Genomic DNA, 23,594 nt, shown 5'->3' with positions numbered 1-23,594 from the left:
AGGAATGTTGGTTTAAAGAATAATTTTGATAGCTAAGTGTCAATACACTTAACCATTTTTCACTATACATGTCGAGCAAAGAGTAGGTGTCGAGTGATATCAAATGCCGAGTAATATCAAGTGCCGAGTTATTCAAGTGCCGAGTAATATCAAGTGCCAAGTCATTCAAGTGTCGAGTGATATCAAGTGCCGAGTTATTCAAGTGCCGAGTAACATAAGGTGTCAAGCGATATAGTTTTGTTTAGGTGCCGAGCTATCTAGGAAACATCATGTGCCGAGCATTAGTAATGCTTCAGGAGCTGAGTAACTCAAGATATTAGCATAAGAGTTTGTAATTGCAAAAACTATGATGTAAACCATTTTTGTAGCCGACATAAGGTAAATCTCGAAAGATCTAGAGATAAGAACGAATCTTTTACATTTTCTATAAAATATGCATGGAGCCAATTGGAAAATTGGAAAGAAATGCAACCAATCAGAAAAAAGGGAAGTATTGAGCGGGAAATTGAGATTCAATATGGATCGTAGATCCATATCTAACCCTAAGTCTTTGAAGTCTTTTTAATGAAGACAAAAGATTAACTATAAAAAATGATGAGAGAAGGAGAATAGTGTTAAGGGAAAAACATAATGGAATTCAGTGAAAGAAGACATAGAGAGTAAGAGCAGCAATTCAATATTCAGTTGATCAGAACAAAGAAAAGGAGACGAACAGATATCAGATCTTAGAGGATCAAAATTAGAGTGAGAGCCAAAACAAGTGCCTGCATTCAGCAATCAAGGATTGCAAACTATCAGGTTTATAATACCTAATACTCTCTTACCATTGTATTAGAAAGGAAATCCTATGTAGATAGGTTGGCTTAACAGCTATTTGTAGATCCTTATCAAAAGGTGATTAAATCCTTTAACAAGGTGACACTTCATGTTAAGTGTTTGTAAATCCTCTAACCAGGTCACTATTGACACAGTGTAAAGCCTTTAACATGACAGACCATCAGAAGTGGTTGAACAATATTACTGTAGTGAATTTTTGTGGGTATCATCCCCACCCCAGTTTTACCTTCTTATTTCTAGAGGGTTTCTGGGTTACCAAATTCTAGTGTTATGTGTTGTTGATGCATGTCTTAGTTTCATATTTTCATGATGTATTTACATGCATGCAATTTACTTTCAAATAAAAGTTTTATTGGATAAAGTGTAATACTTCTGATTCACCTGCCCACCCACCCCCACCCCCCCCCCCCCTCTCATCAGTATTCTTTCCATATTTGAATATTCAAACAATTGGTATCAGAGAGGATTAGGTTCTCACAAGAAAAAGTCTAACAGCTTGGAGGAAAATATCTAAAGATGGAAGTTTTCAAACTTGGAAAGATCATTGAAAATCAGGTGATAGATGTGCAACTTGCTCTGCATAGCTTGGAGGAATCTAGAGATAAGTTGAGAAACTCATTGAAAAGAAGGAAGGATTTAGCCATAGCTGAAAATGATATAAACTACAAGGAGATTGATACCACAAATATATTTTCCAATGGAGATACTAAAGAGTTTGATGCAGCAATTGTAGAACTCATGGAGAAAAACAAAGTTCAAACAAATGAGATAAGATCTCTCAAGATGGAACATGAATCACATGCCATAATGTTATGTGAAATCACTGAACAAAAGAAAACAGCAGTTGAAGATAAAGTCATGATGGAAAATGACAAAAGGAATCTTGTAAACAGACTTGAAGAAAAATGTACTGAATTAACAAAGATCTCAAACATGTAGATGGATACACTTGCCCAAATGATGAACCTTCATCATGAACTTAATGTGAAAGACATTGAGATCTCTACACTAAAGATGCAGAATGAACAATTGCAGAATGACTTAAGAAGAGAAAGGAAATTTTAGAAAGCTTCAACAAACCCAATGAAGCCATCAAGTATTTTGAGCAATTATTGAAATCCCCAAGATCAACCCATGATACTCAGGACTTGGATACAACAACATTGAAGTTGGAGAATCATCAAAGAGTGCTGAACAAAGAAGAAACAATGATAAAAATGTCAAACTTACATGTCATTTCTGTGAAAAGAAAGGACATACATCTAATGTATGTAGAAGCAAGAATGCCCATTAGCATGATAAGCCTAAGTATGTAAACTATTGTCATAAGTGCAAGAAGCAAGGTCATCAAGAATATGAATGTAGAACCAAGACTATTAAGACATCAAGATTTGAGGGTCACTGTCATAATTGCAAGAAATATGGACATAGAGCTTTTGAATGTAGATCAAAGCCTATGTGGATATCAAATCAATCAACAAAGACATCAAACCATGAATTTTGGGATTACAACACTAGGTACAGTTGTCACTATTGTCAAGAATACGGAGATATACCAAAAAATTCCATAAGAACACATTTTAGGGGAAACTATAAAAGATGGTTGAGTCAAACCACATGTTTTAGTTGCTTAAAAATTGGTCATATCAGTAGGAATTGCCAAACAAGGTCAAAGGCACCAAGTTCTAAGTTCAACAATGGAAAGGCAAAGATAGGTGTTGAACACATCAGAAGTGAGACGAATAAGACATGGAAGAAGAAAGATGAGTGTAGCACATCAAGTGCAGAGATCACTTCACCTAATAGGTCAAGTGATCACACTTCATCATATTAAGCAAGAATAGGTGTGTGGGATTGATAAACTAAGTTACATCATACATCAATCCCAAAACATAGAAGAAATACAAAGAAGAAATCAACATAAGCAAAGATGCTAGGTCAAAATTAAGAGTCTTGCAAAATCTGCCAAAATTGTCTTCAAGTGCCGAGTTGCTAACAGCAACCGAGTTGATAGATGATGCCGAGCTATGAAATATCAATGGGAGTTGAGCGAAGTGAAACACAATGAGTGCTGAGTCATGTCGAAATCCTTCAGGTGTCGAGTAGACAAGTTGTTAGCGCACTAAGCATTAATTACTCTATTTTGAAGAGTACATAGTTTGATTTTTGATCATTTCTTATCATTCAAACACAAAGCAAAGACGAGAAGAGCGCAGAAGATCAAGGCTAGCTTAGAAGCCATTTGTGAAGATTTCCACAGCAATTCAGCATGAGTCTTATCGATTTTAGGTATTTTACTTAATTACCGAGCTATGTAGTGTTTATAAACTTGTTTAAACTATAAACCCTAGTTTGGAAAACAATGGCATCTGGGTCTGGAACCACTAAGAGAAAAGAGAGTCATGAGATACAGTTGGTTAGTAATGAAGTTAAGCAACCAAAATTCAAGCCCATTCCAAAAGTTGCATATAAGAATGATCTTGCAGGTGCATTATCGGTTATTCCTAATAAAGTTGTTATGGTCCAAGATGTTCGTAGATGCTATAACTGCAAAATTGGAGCCATAGGAGATTTAGAAATTCACAATGCATATGACAAACTATGTGAGAACAAGATACTAAAAGATGAGTTCTCAATAGTCGAGAGAAAAGGATTGACCAAAACCCTAGAATTTTTGATTGTTTTCAAAGTTGAATGGGTACACATAGTTTTGAGTAGAATACATGATGGAGCCTTTTGGTTAGAAACAAGGCTAGTGAAATTCACCAAGAGAACTGTTCATAGGGTTACTGGTATTCCAACCCTAGATCAGCCAAAGACCCTGTGTAGTGACAAAAGGGAAGTAATAGAGAGAAAAATGTGTGCTAAATGGAATAATAGGGGAATGACTATTGATACAATCACATAACCCCTATTGGATTTTGCTGTGAGAATCATCTCACACAAATTCTATCAGTCAAGCAGGTTAAACAGTGTGCCTTGTATAGCAGTTGATGTTGCATACAAATTGATTAAGAAGGATCATACCTATGATCTAGCAGAGCTCATGTTTCAATAGATTAATGAGAATCTAGGAGCTATAAGGAAGAGCAAGGGAGCTCAGTGCAAATTTGGATCAGTTTTGGTGTGCATGTTTTTCTATCTGATGAAAGAATTCCCTTCTGTGGGTAAGGTGAGATGGAGTCCATACAAAACAATTGTTGAACAAATCAACGGATATATTGAACAGATGGTTGATAATTTTGATGCCCAAATGACTAGTTACTTTGACGACTTCAAATAGTCCATGAAACAAAGAATGAAGATTCCAATCTCATTGACTAACAAATATGAAAAAGACATTTGTTTTCTTGTAGATATTGATTATACCTATATACAAGCAATCATACCTAGAGTAAGATGGCTTAGGCCACTAGGCTATGAACTTGACATTGATCAAGCCTCTGCAGCAATAATAGCCCTCCTTGCAAAAGAAGTTGATAAGAATGCAAAAGCCTTTGGAACCTATGATGTTGTAAAATCAAGGGTGATAATAGATTTGAAAACTACCTCAGCAGTAAAGAAGAAAGAAAAACTGGTAAGGAAAATCAAACGAAAATTTGGTGTTGGAGAAGAAGGAACACCAGAAGAGAAAGAAGAAGACATTGAAGATGAGGAAGATGAACCACATGGTCTGACTCAAGGGTTAGGAGAAGACAAAGAGGAAAGTGTTGAGGAAGAAGAAGCCGAGGAAGCACAAGTTGAAACCAAGGTCACAAAAAGAAAGGCCACAACTCCTGCTCCTCAACCCAAGGGAAAGAAAGTAGCTACTCCAGCACCAAAGAGACCTACTACAAGGGCTGCAACACAAAAAGCCCAAGAGGAGGCAAAAGAGAAGAAGAAAACTTCAAAGAAGATTGCTGCCGAGCCAAAGAAGAAAAGAAAATTTGTTGCCTAGCCTAAAACAGATGAGGAGAAGACTGAGTCAGAGGACAACAACCAATTTCAAGTGGTAAGGCACAAACCTCAGACTACTATTGATAAATTATGTTCAAAGATCAAGAATGATGATTTGAAAGGTTTAAATAACCTAATTTTTTCTAAGCTCACCAAAGAAGAACAAAATAAATTAGAGGAATCAATGTATGCTATGATGGCTGAGTATAAGCACACACCTCTAGAATTAGATGAATCAATGCCTAATGAATTGTACAAAATTGTAGAGGATAAATGGCATTTTTGTTTAAAAATGGAAAGGGAGATAAGGGAATCAACATTAGCTAGATTGTTGCCTGATTTGACTAAGGATCAAGTAACAAATGCAGTCAAAAGGCATAACAATAGATTCACTCCCAAACATAGAGCTTTTAGCATTTTACAGAACAAAATTGAGGAGGTAGTTACAAAATCCACAAGATTGTGGAAGATAGTTTACAAGAAAATAGAAGATGTGTATAATGAAGAATATAAGGCAAAGGCAAGTGTCAAGATAAATGAGAAGAAGGCATTAGGAATCAAAGAAAAATACAAGTGGAGAAGAAGGTTGAAGAAGAAAAGGAAGATGAAAAGGCACATACAGAGGAGAAAGAGGAAGAGAAAGATACAACTGTGCAACAAGATCAAAGTGTGCAAGACACATAGGTATCCCCTCCTAGTCTTCCTCATGCCACCATCACACCTGCAAAGGATATTAAAATCAAGGATATTACAAACACTTCAAGTCCAAACATCAATCCATTAACTGTAGAGGATTTAGAAATCTTTGACCAATCAACACTAGTCGCAAAATTATGTTCAAATCCTGTATTGGTCAGTATTGATGAATTTCAGAATCTAGTAGTCAAAAAAAAGCTAGTCAAGGTGAAAACACAAGAACCACCTTCGATCATACAACCTACTAGTATTCTATTCCTTCCTCCACCACCTCCATCAAGTGTAGTCATTGACACACTTCAGATGCCGAGTACAACAAAAGGGGAAATTAAAGAAACATCTGAACAACTAGCAAGTTCAACCCCACCTAGTGATCATCAAAAGGATATACAAGCTAAAGAAAAAGATGAGACAAGCAAGAAGGAGGAGTCTGCAATACAAACATTAGTTGCATTACCCAAATCCGATACTCCATCACAGACTCTTCAACAGTTGAGCACCGATAGGTTACAATTACAAATCAGGACACTAGGCTCAAGCTCATCAAAGGTAGTCAGGAAACTTCACTATGGAATTCCTAAGCTTGATGAAGAAATAAAGATTCCATATTATGAATCCAACACTCTCACTGAAGAGAAGATCAATGAAATTCAGAGTGCATTGGATAGAAGAAGGAGACAAGAAGCACTAAGAAGAGAACACAAGCACAAGCTTACCTTGAATGAAATCAAAGACATATTCACAGAAGCTTTCTTCTTACAGTCTCTAGATGAGTCAAGGCCAATTGTAGAGCAACTATCTGATATAGTTGACCAAGTGACTAGTGAAGACCAAGAAACAAACACCAAACTACTAGAATGGTCAGAAAGAAAATTCAAAGGCAAGGTAAACAAGAAAATATCGAGTGATATAGCACTATCATAAGTAGAGCTGGCTAAGAAAATTGAAACAGTCAAAACTGTACTTGGAAACATATTTTCCCTGTAAAAGAAGTTGTGTGACTTTTCCACATTCACACAGGACACTAGCCAGAAGATACTGAGCTTAGAGAAAAATTTGAATATTTCTAGCATGCAACTCCCTACAAATCTAGCTCAGAGTGAGAAGCATTTTTCCCAATCGCTTCACACACAAAGAGAGTTAGTTGTCTTAGCAGCAAAGGAGGCAACCACAAAAGCTAAATTGATGTGAAATTCAATCCTCTATCACTCCTCATTTGGAAATACTTCATAAGGAGCAGATGAATGCAGAGACAGTCCTCAAGAAAGACCCCAATCTTTCTTCAACTGATGGACTTGTACACCTAGCAGCAGAGATTGCCATCCAACATAAGTCATTGGATGTTGCACTAGAAAATTGGGATGCAGCTCTGAAGGTACTCCTTGAAGTAAATAGTACATTTTTGGCCAAGTATGGCATTTCCTTATAAGACCTTTAACATAAGTGTCAAAAAGGGGGAGAATAAGTATGAAGTGAATGTTGATTAGAGATTAAGTATGGGGGAGTTAAGTACAGAATGAAATGGTAAGTATGATAAAAGGGGGAGATAGAGAAATTTTGAAGATAGAGAATTTTTGAAAATTTTTGATATAACATATTAGTCAGAATGCAGAAACAGGATAGAAGTCACTGAGTGTACAAGGTATAATCAACTCACAGGGAGTCATAAGGTATATTGTTATTTGTTTCTAAAATTTTTGAAGCAAATAAGAGGATGCATGAAATAATGCCGAGATCACAGGATCTTAGTTAAGTGTTTTTGCCACTCATGTCAAAGGGGGAGATTGTTGGTTTAAAGAATAATTTTGACAGTTGAGTGTCAATACACTTAACCATTTTTCACTATACATGCCGAGCAAAGAGTAGGTGTCAAGTGATATCAAATGCCAAGTAATATCAAGTGCCGAGTAATATCAAGTACCAAGTTATTCAAGTGCTGAGTGATATCAAGTGCCGAGTTATTCAAGTGCCGAGTAACATAAGGTACCGAGTGATACAGTTTTGTTTAGGCACTGAGCTATCCAAGAAACAACATGTGCCGAGCATCAGTAATGCTTCAGGAGTCGAGTAACTTAGGATATCAGCATAAGAGTTTGTAATTGCACAAACTATGATGTAAACCATTTTTGTAGCCGACATAAGGTAAATCTTGAAAGATCTAGAGATAAGAACAAATATTTTACATTTTCTATGCAATCTACATGCAGCCAATTGGAAAATTGGAAAGACATGTAACCAATCAGCAAAAAGGGAAGTATGGAGCGAGAAATTGAGATTCAATATGGATCGTAGATCCATATCTAACCCTAAGTCTTCGAAGTCTTTTTAAGGAAGACAAAAGATTCACTGTAAAAAATGATGAGAGAAGGAGAATAGTGTTAAGGGAAAAACATAATGGAATTCAGTGAAAGAAGACATAGAGAGTAAGAGAAAAAATTCAATATTCAGTTGATCAGAACAAAGCAAAGGAGACGAACAAATATCGGATATCAGAGGATCAAAATCAGAGAGAGAGCCAGAACAAGTGCTTGCATTTAGCAATCAAGGATTGCAAACTATCAGGTTTATAATACCTAATACTCTCTTACCATTGTATTAGAAAGGAAATCCTATGTAGATAGGTTGGCTTAACAACTATTTGTATATCCTTATCAAAAGGTGATTAAATCCTTTAACAAGGTGACACTTCATGTTAAGTGTTTGTAAATCCTCTAACCAGGCCACTATTGACACAGTGTAAAGCCTTTAATAGGGCAGACCATCAGAAGTGGTTGAACAATATTACTGCAGTGAATTTTTGTGGGTATCATCACCACCCCAATTTTACCTTTTTATTTCTGGAGGGTTTCTGGGTTACCAAATTCCAATGTTATGTGTTGTTGATGCATGTCTTAGTTTCATATTTTCATGATGTATTTACATGCATGCAATTTACTTTCAAATAAAAGTTTTATTGGATAAAGTGTAATACTTCTGATTCACACCCCCCACCCCACCCCCCCCCCCCCCCCCCCCCCCCCCCCCCTTCTCATCAATATTCTTTCCATATTTGAATATTCCAATAGAGGAAGCCATTTTATCTATACAATATAGAAATATGTTAATCTAAAAGGTGTAAAATACAATCCTAAATAAATCCTATTCACAAAAAACTGACCCAAAACCCTAAAACCCATTAAAACACCTAAAAACCTCATTTTTTACTCTAATATGCAACTATTTGACACAGCTTACACACCTTGAAGGTGTGCTAGGTGCACCCTTTCTATTATGCAAGTTCAATCAACTAAGGGTGTGCACATGTGCACCTTATGGGGTGTGTATGTGTGCCCCTTGTGGGATTTGCATGTGCGCACCCATTTCCTTATGAAGGTGCCTTAATATATACAAAACTAGGGTGCGCATATGCACACCTTGCAAGGTGTGCATGTGCATGTGCTAATCTCTATAGATTTAGCCTTTAAAACTAAAAATGGTGTGTAGTTGCACACCTTGTAAAAGTGCACAACTGCATACCATTGTGATAATGCCTTAGCTTAGGTTTTATAAGCTGCACATGTGTGCACCTTGGATAGGTGCACATGTGCACACCTTGGATAGGTGCACATATGTGCACCTTACACTTAGATGTTAGGTGTTTATTTTTTAAGTTTTGCAAAATAAAGGTGCATACCTTGCACACCTTATTTTTTAATTTGGTGTGTGCATGTGTAGATTTGAAGATAGCAAACCTCTATAGGTGTAGAGGTGTGCTCTTGGAGGTCTCAAAGGCAAAAGTGAATGTAGAAGAAGGGTAAGGCCCCAAGCTTTTATAGGCCTAGGAAGGAGTGCACCCTTTGGGGGTGCGCACCTGCACATGTGCATAGGTGCACACTTCCAAAGAGAAGTGCTCCCACACTAAGGTACCTAGTGCACAAGCACAACTTAGAAGGTGCACATGTGTGCTAGTGTGCACATTTCTCTCTTTAAATCACCTTTACATTAAAAATTTTTAGTTTTTGACAACTAAGTTTTTCAAGTAGATGGCCAAGCTAGACTCAAGCATTGACAAAACCCTAAAAAATACTTAGACCCCAAACTAGGAGTCTAGAAAAGAAAAAATAAATGACTATGGGGTCCCCATTTCTCTTAAGAAATGGGGTGTGCATTGTGAAACTACAATAGTAAGAAGTCACTACCTCTTGACCATGTGGTCACCTAGTCAGGCTTCCACTCCCACTATGCAAGGAAGATAACAAATGATCTACATATGGATAATCAACCATAAAACATTCCTAGGAAAGAAATCTTAATAGCCAAATATACCTCAAAGATAACACAACTACTCAAGAAGAAAAGATAATTAAAATAAAAAAGATACCCATTCCAATACCAATACCACATGCCAAAGTCAACATATTAATACCAAGTATAAATCAAGTATAAAATATTAAGAGATAACATTAATGAAAGATATCAACATTAAATCAAAAGCAATATATCAAAAGTACAACAACCAATAAGACACCAATTGCCATCAATTAAAGTAAAACATCAACAAGAAATGCATCAAATAATAAAATAACACCAACAAATACATCACTAGAGGAAAATATAAAATCTACAAAGGAGACTCAGAGTACATACTAGGGAGTGTCATTACATGAGCCAAGTCTAAGGTTACGTTGGTAGTCTCTCATGACACCAAATCCCTAGTGACTCTATGTGGAGCCAAAATACCCTCTCATGAAGATGAGGAAAATTAGTCATACCTCTCAAGGCATCATCTCATTCAAATCCTTAGCGTATATAAGAACTCAAGGCATAGGTGAGGCAAAATATCTAATTTATCTTATTAGAGTATCTCGAGGAAAGGGATATGCAAGATATTTTAGTTACTATGCTATACTTGTTACACAACTTACAATGAGGTACCCTAGCAACCACTTCAGGCTCTGGCCCCCATTGCAAGCCACTCTCATAGGAGACCACCTCCCCAAAAACTCACAAATCATAATTGTGTCCCACACCACAAAAGCAATAAGGAACATATTTGATTCCATGCTAGGCAACCCAAAAATAACATTAGTTCTAAAAAACTAAGTTCTCATAAATGTTCATCAAAATAAAATTCATAAAATAAATCTCAAATCTCTTTATGCATATAAAATGTCATGCAATATTATCATGTTATTCATTTAAGTAATCATAAATCATAAATGACTTATATTATTAGATTAAAAATTAATATCAATTTCATTTTAAAAAAATATTAATTTAACTTCAATTTAAGTCCAATATTAATATTTAGTTTCATTTAATTTATAATGCAACCACAAATAACTCAAACTTGAAATTAAAATTAAAATTAAATTATTTATAGTTTCTCTCATAATAATAAATATTTTTAACTAGATGATTACATAGTGAACTGCACCATAATTTCTCTTAGAACATAACAAAATCACAAATACTTATTCATTAACCTACCACTTGCATTAATAAATATAAAATCACTTATATGCAACTAATAATTTCTCTTAGAACATAACAAAATCACAAATACTTATTCATTAACCTACCACTTGCATTAATAAATATAAAATCACTTATATGCAACTAATTGTTTAACTAGACTTAAGAAATCATTAATACTAAAATCCACTTTACAAATAAATGAGTAATATTTATTTAAATTTTGAAATCATTAAACAATATTTAAAGTTTAAAAATAATTTTTTTATTTTAGAATTAATAAATAATAATATTTTAATAAATAAATATGAAAATTATATTATATTTTTATAAAATAAAAATAAACATGTATTTAGTATTTTCACATGGCTTTGATCTCTCAAATCATGCAAGTATAATGTACTTAGCTTTTTAATCTTTAGTACATTTGTTTTCACATGTATGTATAAGTTTAGTTACACCATGTTTTCCTCTCAATTAATTTTTTTTTTTTTACAATAAATTGTGTAACTAATTTATTTATAGATAAAAGAATAATATTTATTTTTATTTAGAAAATTCATGATGATCATATGGTTCTAGTGGCAAATTGAAATTGAAATGCTACCTGTCCAATTTGTTGTTTTCTTCCAATGTTCTATAATTGACTTTTCCCTATATTAGAAAGGTTTTTAAAAGAATACAAACATAATAATCTTCTAGATTTTTCTATAGTTTTCTAGAACCAAGTTTTCTTGATCAATAAGTTTTCCTTTTCAAAATATACAACATAACTCTTTATCCAAAAATTAATAAGCATTATACAAGCATCCAGGAAGACACAAAGTAGATATATCTTTCAATAAAATTCTGTAATGTAATTTTAAACCCTACCTCAAAACAATAACTAAAATTTGAGACAATCTGTGAGTGGATGCAAATCCAAACCCTCTCAAAATTTAACAATTTTTTTGCTCCAATTCTAAACCCTGTGTGTGTAATAATTAACCAAGATCCTCTAATATAAAGCCCTAACTCTCTTTAAGGTTTTTGTCTCTAAAAGCACTAAAATACAATTATTTTATTTTATTAATCCTTTCATACATATTTAACTCACTGTTAATTAAATGAAATCTTTTATTTTATTTTCTCAATTTATTTTTATGTATGCACATTAAAAGTAATCATTTATTATTTTAATTAATAAACATAACTAAATTGCATTATTTAAATGCAACTCAAATCAAGTCAATATTAATTAAATACTTATACTAAAAAAAAAAAAAATATTTACATTAATATTTTGTAATTTTAATTTTCTAAATTAGAAGTTCAAATTAAATCTTTAATTTAGCCAAATATTCTAATAATTCCAACAAATGCAATATCATCTTAATTTAATTAATATTTTCCCTTTTTAAATCAAATACTATTTAATAATCTAGATATCAATGATTATTCCAAAAAAATTATAAATAAGTATTCTACCAAGCAAATCACAAAGTCAACCCACATGAAATGTATAAGGAAAACCAACCAAAGTGAAAATCAAAATAACATACGCAGAATAGACTTACAAGTTTAGGAATGGTAGATAGTCAAATATGAGTCCTTCTTGTAGGACAAGTAAATTTGGGTTATGGCTAGGATTGGATTTGATCATTATCTTCTCATTCTTACCATTGAGTTATTGCGATAGGGCACACTCATTTCAACAATTTAGGGAAGTTTATGCCCGGTTCCTACAACCTGCCAAATATAAATGTAAAATAGACACACACACACACAAACACCACATAAATGCAAGTATGGGGTAAATATAAGTAGCAATTGCACCTTAAATAAGGTGCAATGGTTACATAGAAAGGAAGATATATTTGAATGATATTGTGAAGGGAAATCTTTAAAAGCTTTGATCAGTCAAAATATTTAACTATAAGCAACATATCAAATCTACACAATGTGAGATGAATTTTGTAGCTCTTAAATACTAAAAACATGACAACATATTAGCAAATATGAAATATGTTTTTAGGTAAAATGCATGAAATATTGAGAGGTTGTCTTTCCAACAAAATATATGAAATATTCCTTCACTTATTTTATTATCAATAATCCATAATGTTGATTCTTGTGATAATCAATTCAACCATTGGAAAAAATTCATTGCTTTACATTACTGTAAGTAAGAATGAAGATTTCTACTAAACAAAAGACCGCAAATAATTTTTTTTTGAAAAAGACAATAATAGAAATCAAAATCTAATCATATATAGACTCATAGAAATATCATTAAAAGAATGATTTAAATCTAAAAATGTACTTGTAGTGTCTTGAAACTTAGAAATAATTAGTATACAAATTGATTTCAAATTCAAATAAAAAGGATCATCAATTATAAAATCTCATATCATCCTATTAATTTACTTCCTCAATTCTTTCTTGCTAAACCTTGGATTTCCTCCTACGTTATATTGCCAGGTTTTTATACACAACATTAAGCCTTGTTAGAGTTGGTTACTTCAAGGTGATAATATTAATAATTATATTAAAAAAGAATGTTATATTTTTTGGATAGGTAATCGGCTGAAGCCTAGAGTATTTATTATTCATTTATTATTATTTTAAAGATTAATTATTATTATTATGTGTTAATCACAAGTAGATTCAAACCTAAGACCTCCTCAATGTGAGGCTTGCAATTTAACGATGCATTGTAGGCTCTTGTCTAAAAAGATTGTTAAGTTTTATAATTAGAAATGTATCATAATTATATAAAATTAGCAAGTTTTTAATTCTAAGTTGAACTCTGAAGTTGCAAGAATTGAAAATAATCTAACAAATGTTATTCCATAGTACCAAATTTTATCTTTTATGTTTCAAATATGATATCATATTAATTACCAATTGTAAAAATGGATATTATATTTTATAATTAGAAATGAATTATAATTATTGCCTTGATGTTGCAAGAATTAAAAATAATCTAACAAACTTTATTCCACAATACCACATTATGTCTTTTATATTTCAAATCTCGTATCATATTAATTACTAACTTAATCATTTGTGGGAATAATTTGATGTTTTTAAAATCAACCAACCATACCAAAATAGAGGTAAGAAATGCAAAAGAAATGCTATAAAATATCAATTAGATTGGTCAAAAATAATTTTTTATGGTATGATACTTATGTGACAACAAACGTATTAAATTCAATATTTTGTAAAAATAAATTTGTTCTCCAAGTAAATAGAAATAACATTATTGAAATGATTAAAATTTAAATCTAAGTATTTAGAAGTGGAAGAAATGAATAGTTGATTAATAATATTTTTATTAGAACATATTTCAAGATTGGAATGAAGTAAAGAACATCAATATTAACTTTATAAGAATATCATTCAACCAAATCTATAATTTAAATAATTTCATATAGTAAATTATTTAACTAACAATAATACCAATAAGAATTCCTATTAAATATTATCATGTATGTCAAAATTCAAAAAATTTATAGTACACAATATATTACAAGATAAATGACAAATATAACATTTTATGTAAGTCTTAGAAGTGTTAATTTTAATTTACTAATAATAAAATGCATATACATTATAACTTTAATGTCACATATATAATTTATTTCAAAGTACAAATTTATTAATTCTTAAATTTTGTTTAAATCTCATCATATTTAATTTTACTTTTATATATATATTTATTGGCAAAATTTTTATATTTATAATAATAAGATTGGTTAAAAAAAGGGCTCTTGAAGAAAAGAACTAGTAAAGAAAAATTTCGTTTGTTGCCCATAATACAAAAAGTAAAAGTATTTGCATATTTGCATGTGTTGTTTGGTGCTATATTATGGCGAGAAAATGAATTATATATGTGTCTAATTGTAACCACATTCTATACTTTACTATATTATCTTCTATTGTGCCAAAAATAGCAAGTTTTTATATCTATTAATCTTTTTCTTGTTATTGGTCTTGAAAATCTATGTATTTTATTTGACACACATATCTCTCCAATATTATCTTTATCCCTAAAATGTTGTCTTGACCTCAAATTTGGTCATTTTTTCTTTGTTTAAAGTTGAAATATTGTTAAAAGTAATTTTTGTTGAAGTTATTTAAACTCAATAATATCTTCTATATCAAGGTTTAAACATAGAAATATATTGGTTGTTTTTGATAAGATAAACAAGTTTTACAGGGACCCTGAAACCCATAAGTAGCTACATAAACATGGGATGATAATAAGTGAAAGAAGCCCAACTAGAAAAAAGCAAGTCTAATAGTTGATATAAGCATAAGGCCCAACCAACAATAGAGGCCAACAAAAAGGCCAGAACAAACTGTCTTTAACAGAACTTGGCAAAAGCCAGAACAAAAAGACAAAAGTGAAACAACAAAAATGCAAAAAGACAAAACAAGAGGGCTACTCTTCATTCTTGTTCTCAAGATCTTATGTGATCTGGGTAGCCTCATAAATCTTCTGGTGCTCCTCGGCCATCTACTCCTAGACTTTCTTTGTTTCCTGGTCCAAATTGGTAAGGTGATATTAGTGGCCATATCATCATCAAACCTGGCTCTTGCTCTGTCCTTTCTGTCCTCACCTACCAGAAAACCTCTATCTTTGAACACATCGATTAAGGAGAGAATATTGTCATTGATTGAATTGAGGAGAGAGATCATCTAACTAGCCAAATTATGATTTTAGTTTTCAAGATTCTTAATTCTCCTCTCAACCAAACTGGCTCTATTGTCCTGATCCTCTTGATTCTCATTCTCTATCTTCTTCTTGTTGCCCTCCAACTAACAAACCTTCTCTTTGACCTCTTCTAGCTCATGGTATAGCCACTTGATTGATCTAAAATTATCAATCATGCTATTACGAGCATTGTTCAAAAGGTTCATACCCATCTCCCTACCATTATCATTGATGGGAAAAATAGTAGGGTCTATGAGCTCTTCAAGTTGGGGTTGTTCCTTGTTTTCCATCAGTATCTAAGGATTCATAGCTTCTCTAAAAATTCCCATCATCGCAGTCCTTACATTGAAATTCCTCCAAGATTTTCTCCTATTTTTGACAAGCACTTCCCCTTCTTTACCACCAGTATTATCCTTTTCCTTCTCCTCGAGATGAGAATGAGGATGAGGATGAATAGGAGAAAGAGGGAGATTCATAACATCTGGCCCCTGATTTGAAACCCTCTCATCATCCGCCTCAACCCTCTTCCATTTCTTCCCATCCTGTTCCTCTTTAATCTCCTCTTCCATCTCCTTGTCCTCATCATCATAATCCATGTCCTCCTCATCCTCATTATAATCCATATCATCTTTACTAGAGGTTTGGTCGTGGTCCCTTGGGCTCTTTCTTCTTGGGATTATTTCAGATGATAGATTCTTAACATGACCCTTAATTTTCTTTCCAAAAGAAACGTACCCCTCCTCCTTTGAGCTTATGCTCTGAATGTCATTAGAGTCAGAAGAGTAGCCGGAGCTACCATTGTCATCTTCTGCATCTAGCAAGGGATTTTTGCTAACTGTTTGAGCTTTGAAGTACTTGTGGATAAGTAGCAACAATCCCTCATGCAAAGTAGGGGTGACAGTAGGTTTCTCCTTAAAGCTAGTGATAGCCTTACTCATGGAGTTAAGTAAATAGTAAGGGAAAGAAATTTTACTATCATGGCGGAAATGATTAAGAAGAAAAAAATGATGGGTTCTTACTTGATCAAACCTAGGGTCTAGAGTAATATATTTAATGATAGTAGACAAAACATACCTCCAAAGCTTCTTGATGGAATCTGTCACATAAAATGTCTCACTTTCAATCAGTTCATTCATTTCTTCAGTGCTCTTCACAAACTGCTTCACTGTATTGGTTGAGAGTTTTTTATCCCTGTAAAACTTGAAACCCTCCATTGGAATCTCAGTAACCATTGCGACAACCTCCTCAGTGATAAAAAATGAGACACCATTCACTTCACCTTGCCATCTTTCCACGAATTCACCATGCTTTTGGTGACCTCAGGATTGAAACCATGAAGTTTTGCAATGTAACTTGCAACCCCTCCCTTTTAAAACTTTTTCCAAACTTTTCCCCTATTTCTCCATTTCTCTAATTCCCCCACTGGCTCCTTTTTGCAACATTCTCCCACTATCTCTTTGGTTTTTTCTCCTACAATTATCATAATCTCTAGGCTCTGCAACTCCTTCATAGATGAAATTTTGGCACTATTTCTCTAATAAGTTGCAAGATAATTCACCTTACAAAAATGCAAGAAGTAAATGATGATTTTGACCCACAAAATGTGTCGAAAAGACAAAGATAACCTCAACTACTTGAAAAAACCAAAAAGGCCTTTATAACTCGTACTCATATCCCAAATTCATTTAATATTCATTATTACCATTAGATCTCTACTTTACACCCCTGGATTTTTCTAGGTCGATAAGGGTCTTGGCTTTCACTGGAATATCTTTTCCTGATTTCCATGTAATCAACTTGTTAGATCCAACACCTTTATTGGCAAACCAATCTGTAGTTGGATTTGCTTCTCTGAATGCATGTGTGATGTGGATAGTCTCAAATTTTGCAAGGGTTTCATGTGTCTCATCTATTAGATGGGCAATCAACCAACAAGGAAGAGATTTTCCATTTATACAATTAATTATGTTATTAAAGTCCCCTTCTAACCAAATTTTGGTTATTCCAACTTCAAAAGCCAGTTTAGCCACATGGCACACTACTCTAGCTTCTGCAAAATGATTAGTTTAGAATCCCAATGGAAGAGAAAAAGTTGTGACTCCCTCACCAAAATTATTTCTTATTATTCCACCACTTCTCGAGGGACCTAGATTTCCCTTAGAGGCATTTTCAAAGTTGGTTTTGTGCCATCCTTCCAGGGGAAGAAGCCATTTGGCTTCCTACCTTTTTAGCTTCCTGTCTTTTTCCTTTTCCATCTTTTTACCACCAACTTCAAATTCTCCCCCCTTCTTGACTTGATAGGTTTCCTTTATATTTTTATAAATGTTTCTCCCAAGAACAAGAGTCAACTCCTCTCTATCCCTAAAAATTTTGTTGTTCCTTTCCTTCCAGATACTCCAGCAAAAGTGAGGCAAAATCTAGGTGCTTAATTCCTATAAAACAGAAGATTTAAATAGACTTTTCCATTGACTAAAAAAATCTAGAAGATTGTCTGGCATGCACCAGAAAATCTCAAAATCCTAGGTTAGGAACTCCCAAACCTCCCTAGAGTAAACACAATGAATGAAAAGATGGTTTCCCAACTCCAACTAGTTTTTACAAAGAGAACATCTATTAGGCATAACATGTCCTCTCTTTATAAGATTATCTTGAGTGAGGATTTTATTCTGAAGGGCCAGCAAGTAAAAGATGTTGATCTTGGGAATAAGACTAGGAAGCCAAGCATTCGCCCAAGGGGGTGTCTCCCTCAAACACCAAAGAGAGTTATAACCTAAAGAAACAAAATAACTACCATTGGGATTATCCCCCCAAATCAGTTCATCTCTCTTATTACTTAGAACCATAGAGTTTAACACTATAATTATCGGTTTCAGATCCTCAGCTATGAGGGAAAGATCTCTCCATCCCTAGCCAATCCTATAATTACTAACTTTAAACCAAAATTGTCGTGTACATTCATTCACCAAAAATTCATATTCAAGATTATTTATAAGGGGACCTTGAAATAGCCAACTATTAGACCAAAAATGAATATCCTCCCCATTACCCAACTTCAAAGAAACCTTGGCCCTTGCCAGTCCTTGGCCTTCAAGATACCATTCCAAATGATCGACCCTTTAGGAATGTCCTCATTATTTAAAATAAAATGAAGAGAAGGCCTTTTGATGTATTTATTTACCAGGATATTCCTCCATTCACTAGTGCTATTGAAAATATGCCATATTTTCTTGGCCATAAGAGCCTTATTAAGATGGGTTAAATTTCTTATGCCAAGACTGCCATACCTCTTTGGAAGATAGACATTCTCCCAAGCAACAAGAGGATACCTTTTTCTCGCTTCAAGACCTATCCATAGAAAGTATCTTTGAATTTTTTTCATTTTCTTAGCAAATCTCATTAGAATCCCAAACAAACTCAAAGCATACATTAGCAGGTTCTGTAGAGTAGATTTGACCAACTAACATTTTCCTGCCTGGCTAAGTGAAGCACCTTTCCAACCAACCAACCAACTTTCTAGTGAATTTGTCCAATATCCTATTCCAGAAGGAGTCTAGGGGAGAAGAGCCCAAAGGGAGCCCTAGATAGGAAGAGGGAATCTTTCCCACTCTGCAGCCAAGGATCCTAGCAATTTTTCTTTGTCTGGCTTCTGGGGTATTAACAAAGAAAATCAAACTCTTTTCCCAATTAATCAGCTAACCCTACCCTCTAGTGTAAATATCAAGGATCTCCTTCATAACCTTAGCCTCCTTAACAAAAGCCTCCCCCCCCCCCCCCCCCCCCATTATTGTATCATCCACAAATTGCTGGTTGGAGAAAGGCTCACAATTTGATGAAAGCTTGATCCCTTTGAGACTTCCATCTTTCTTTTTGTGCTCAATAAGCCTATCAATACATTCAACAAAAATAATGAAAAGAATAGGTGAGAGGGGATCTCCCTATCTAAGACCTCTAGAAGGTTTAAAGAAGTCTAAAGGAACTCCATTGACCAAAACAACAAGAGAAGAGGTAGAAACAAGCTGAGAGATAATCTTATAGACTTTTTAATCAAATCCAAAGGCTTGAAGGACTAAATTGAGAAAAGACCAATCAACCTGATCATAGGCTTTAAAGAAATCCAGTTTAAGCAACATACCTTCATGTTTACTAGCTTCCATAGAATGAATTACTTCATGAACTATCATTATTAAATCTTAAATTTGTCTTCCTCGGACAAGGCCAGTTTGTTGTTGTGATATAATCAGAGGAAGAATTCTGAGCATCCTAGAAGTAAGCACCTTCGAGATGATCTTATAAAAAGAGTTGCATAAACTGATAGGTCTAAACTTGTCCATAGAGTTTGAACTTAGAGATTTAGGAATGAGGACCAAGAAAGTGGAATTAATCTCCTTGAGAATACTTCTACCTCCAAAGAACTCCTAAACAACCTTCACCACATCTTCCATATCCACCTGCCAATACATTTGAAAAAAGAAGGTAGGAAACCCATCTAGACCTAGAGATTTATTAGTAGGCAAAGAAAAAAGAGCTTCTTTAACTTCCATCATATTAGGAATAGCTCGAAGAATTTTTTTGTGGTGGGGTTGGATTATCTGAGGGATACAAGAACTAATGTCCTCTTGATCCACCCTTGATAACAAGGGGTCCCAAGATAGAAGAGAAGAGAAGAATGGCACCACCTCAGTAGAGATATCCATTTTTTTGATTAGGAAATTTTGCCACCTCTTGATTCTAGAGATTTTGTTATTAGCTCTATGCTTAAGAGTGGAGAGGTGAAAAAACTTCATGTTCTGATCTCCATACTTGAGCCAATTTATCCTAGATCTTTGTCTCTAGAAATTTTCCTCCTTATTGATAATATTGTGCAAGTCTGAAAGAATAGTCAGCTCAACCTCCCTATTTACCTCATTATAGCCTTCCTGCTGAATATTGTCTTGAATTGAAGTTAATTTATCAAATAGATCCTCCTTATCATGAAAGATATGACCAAAATCTATTTTGTTCCATACTTTAATCATCCTCTTCACGTTGCTCAGTTTCCTAATAACTCTGAACATTGCAGTTCCTTCCACATCTATCCTCCACCAGAGTTTCACTTCATCTAGAAGCTCTGGGTGAGAAGTCCACATTTTTTCAAACCTAAAAGGAAAGTTCCTTCTTGGTTCAATAGGAACAACCAAAAGGGAAATAGGAGAGTGATTAGAGCCAACTCTAGGAAGCAGAGATAACTTACAAGAGAAAGAATGCAACCAATCAGGAGAAGTCAATGCTCTGTCCAATCTAACCTGAATACACTCCTGACCTATTCTTTTGTTAGACCAAGTAAAGAAACCTCTTGTAAGATCCAAATCCAAAAAAGCCAAATCATTAATAAAACTAGAGAGGTCCTGTTTACTCTCCCAATCCAGTGCCAGGCCTCCCATCTTCTCCTCATCCACAAGTGGTGTATTGAAATCTCCCATTATAATGCCTTTCCTTAATTTACTAGTCTGCACCAGCTTTCCTACTTTAGACCAATAATTCTTTCTTTCTCTTTTATTATTAGGAGAATATAAATTCAGCAAAAACCAGCTTTCATTAGAATGCAAATGATAGACTCTACAAAGGAGAATGTTACCTTCATTATATTCTAGTTCAAATTTAAAATGCTTGTTATTATATAAAATCATCAGGCCCCTAGACACACCCTCTTAGTCTGAAGCAACACCACTCATGATGTTGCTAAAATTAATGTTCCCCAAACTTTCCTTTCTCATTTTGGTTTCTTTAACTTAAAAAACATCAGGCCTTTGGTCCTTGATCATATTCATAACAATCTCCTATTTTTGGATTCCATTGAGTCTACGAATGTTCCAAGATAGGATCTTCATGCTTTGATTGATGAGCAAGATTCATGGATGGTACATTGTGTTCCATCCATAATATTTCTTCTCATTTTCTCCTTTCTAATTTGTTCTTTCTTTTCCTACCCGATTGATAAGAGATAAGGCCAAGATCAACTTTTACCCTACTCCTGGTTATAGCAAGAGAAGTAGGAGAAGGGTCTCAACTATTCTTCTTCTTTCTATTTCTGACCATAGACCAAGGAGCTTCATCATCATCCTTGCAATTATCAAAAAAAGCCTCTAGTCTGGCTAGATGTCTTGGTGTGGTGGCTGAGATTCACTCAATGATTCTATTCACAGTCTTAGGGGTTACGCTATTGACTGGGCTTGTGTTGGATTCCTAGGACAAAGGAGGATCATCTGCCATAGGTTCCACTAGTGAGTCTGGGACAAAGGATAACTTAGGTTCTGAATTGATAGAAATCATGACCTCATGTATCTTCTCAGGCCCTTGGGTCACCCCCTTACTTGCCGCTTCTAGTAAAATGGTGGTTTCCTTCTTGTGAGTGGGGCAAGCCATGCCAACAAGTTTTTCCTTCATATCTTTATCTGAGTCAACATCCACATCTTGGGGGGCTAAGACCTTAGCTTAAGGATATGTAACCATATTAGTATTGACTTTCCCCACTATCTCCCCTGCTTTCTTATCTAGAGTATCTTTCTTCTTCCATTCCTTTTTGGGAGCATTGATAGTATTCTTGTCAGCTTTGTTTTGGACCTTCCCCACCTTACCTTTGCCTTTAAATAATGGGTAGGTGCCAACTTTGTGGCCTACCTTTTTATAGTGAAAACATGCAAAGGGAACACTTTTATAGTCGATCTATTGAATTTTTCTTCCCAAACATGACTAAAGTTTTATGACTTGGGACATGTCTTGGCCTTCCATCACACCAACACAAGTCTTAGCATAAGTAAGCCTCTTCTTAGCTCCTGTGACATGATCAATGGAAAAGAGTTCTCCAAATGAATGTGCAATACCATCAAAGACATCCTCATGCCAATATTCAAGAGGAAGTTCAGATAATCTAATCCAAATCGAGTCTTGGGTAAGGAAATCATTGTTTAGATCTAGGTTGGAGGTCCATTTCTATAGGATTAGAGTAGATCTCCATAGAGACCAATTTCCTGCACACAAGATTTTAGCAAAGTCCTCTGAACGAGAGAACTCAAATGACATGAACCCTTTTTCCATACCAGTCACCTCAACATGCCCCTTCAGCTCCCATTTTTTCCTTATGAATACCCTTATGATCAATGTTAGGTCATGGACCAATGACTTTACCCACAAAAGTAGTTGCCATATTGAGAATATTATGATCTATGATTTCTTTGGGGACTTCTAGGGTGACGATGCCCTTCTCCTTATTAGACTTGTCAATAATTTTAGGAAAGGTCAACTTACCTGTCAATTTGACCCCAAAAAGATTCAACCACCAATCCCAAGCCCCAAAAGACCCTCCATCTAGTGGGGGGAAGAATCTTCTCACTTGGATGAGGCTGCAGTGCCCATGGGTCCTTGTCATTGGATGCATTGGCATCTTGCCCCCCCTTATCCTACTCTACACTAGTAGGATGGTCCTTGATGCCTGTGTTCTCTAGGTTCTCACCTAAAGATCAATTCAAATTATTGCTCCTCCTTGCTTCGCTCCCCATTAATTTGTGTCCTTAAATATATTGGTTGTTGTGCATATCACCTTCCTAGTATATTATGACACATGACAATGGTTTATAGAAAATATGCTAATTTTATGTGACAGGTAGTTTTTAGAGTTGAACATCTTCTTTTTCAGGATCCATCACCTATAAAGTAACATCTATTATTGTATCTATAATGTCAATCAACCTTATGGTATGTATAAACACCCCAATATCATCATTCCTCCTTATCATTAAGTCTAGTTCCATGTAGATGAAAAGTCTAATAACATCAACAACTAAATTATTATGCTTTCTTGTAACTTCACTGATAGGTGTAAAAGAGAAATGTTGTTTTGGGATGGAAGGTCATCATCACAAAGGGATCAAATCAATAGATCTATTGTAGAAAAGCTTAGAACCTTAAAGTAAACCAAAACCTTAATCAAAAT

Source organism: Cupressus sempervirens, chromosome 5 (assembly GCF_028749045.1).
Source record: "Cupressus sempervirens isolate cs-2001-9-10 chromosome 5, ASM2874904v1, whole genome shotgun sequence".
Lineage (NCBI taxonomy): Eukaryota > Viridiplantae > Streptophyta > Pinopsida > Cupressales > Cupressaceae > Cupressus > Cupressus sempervirens.
The sequence above is the reverse complement of the archived record's forward strand: the minus strand, read 5'-3'. Positions refer to the sequence as shown.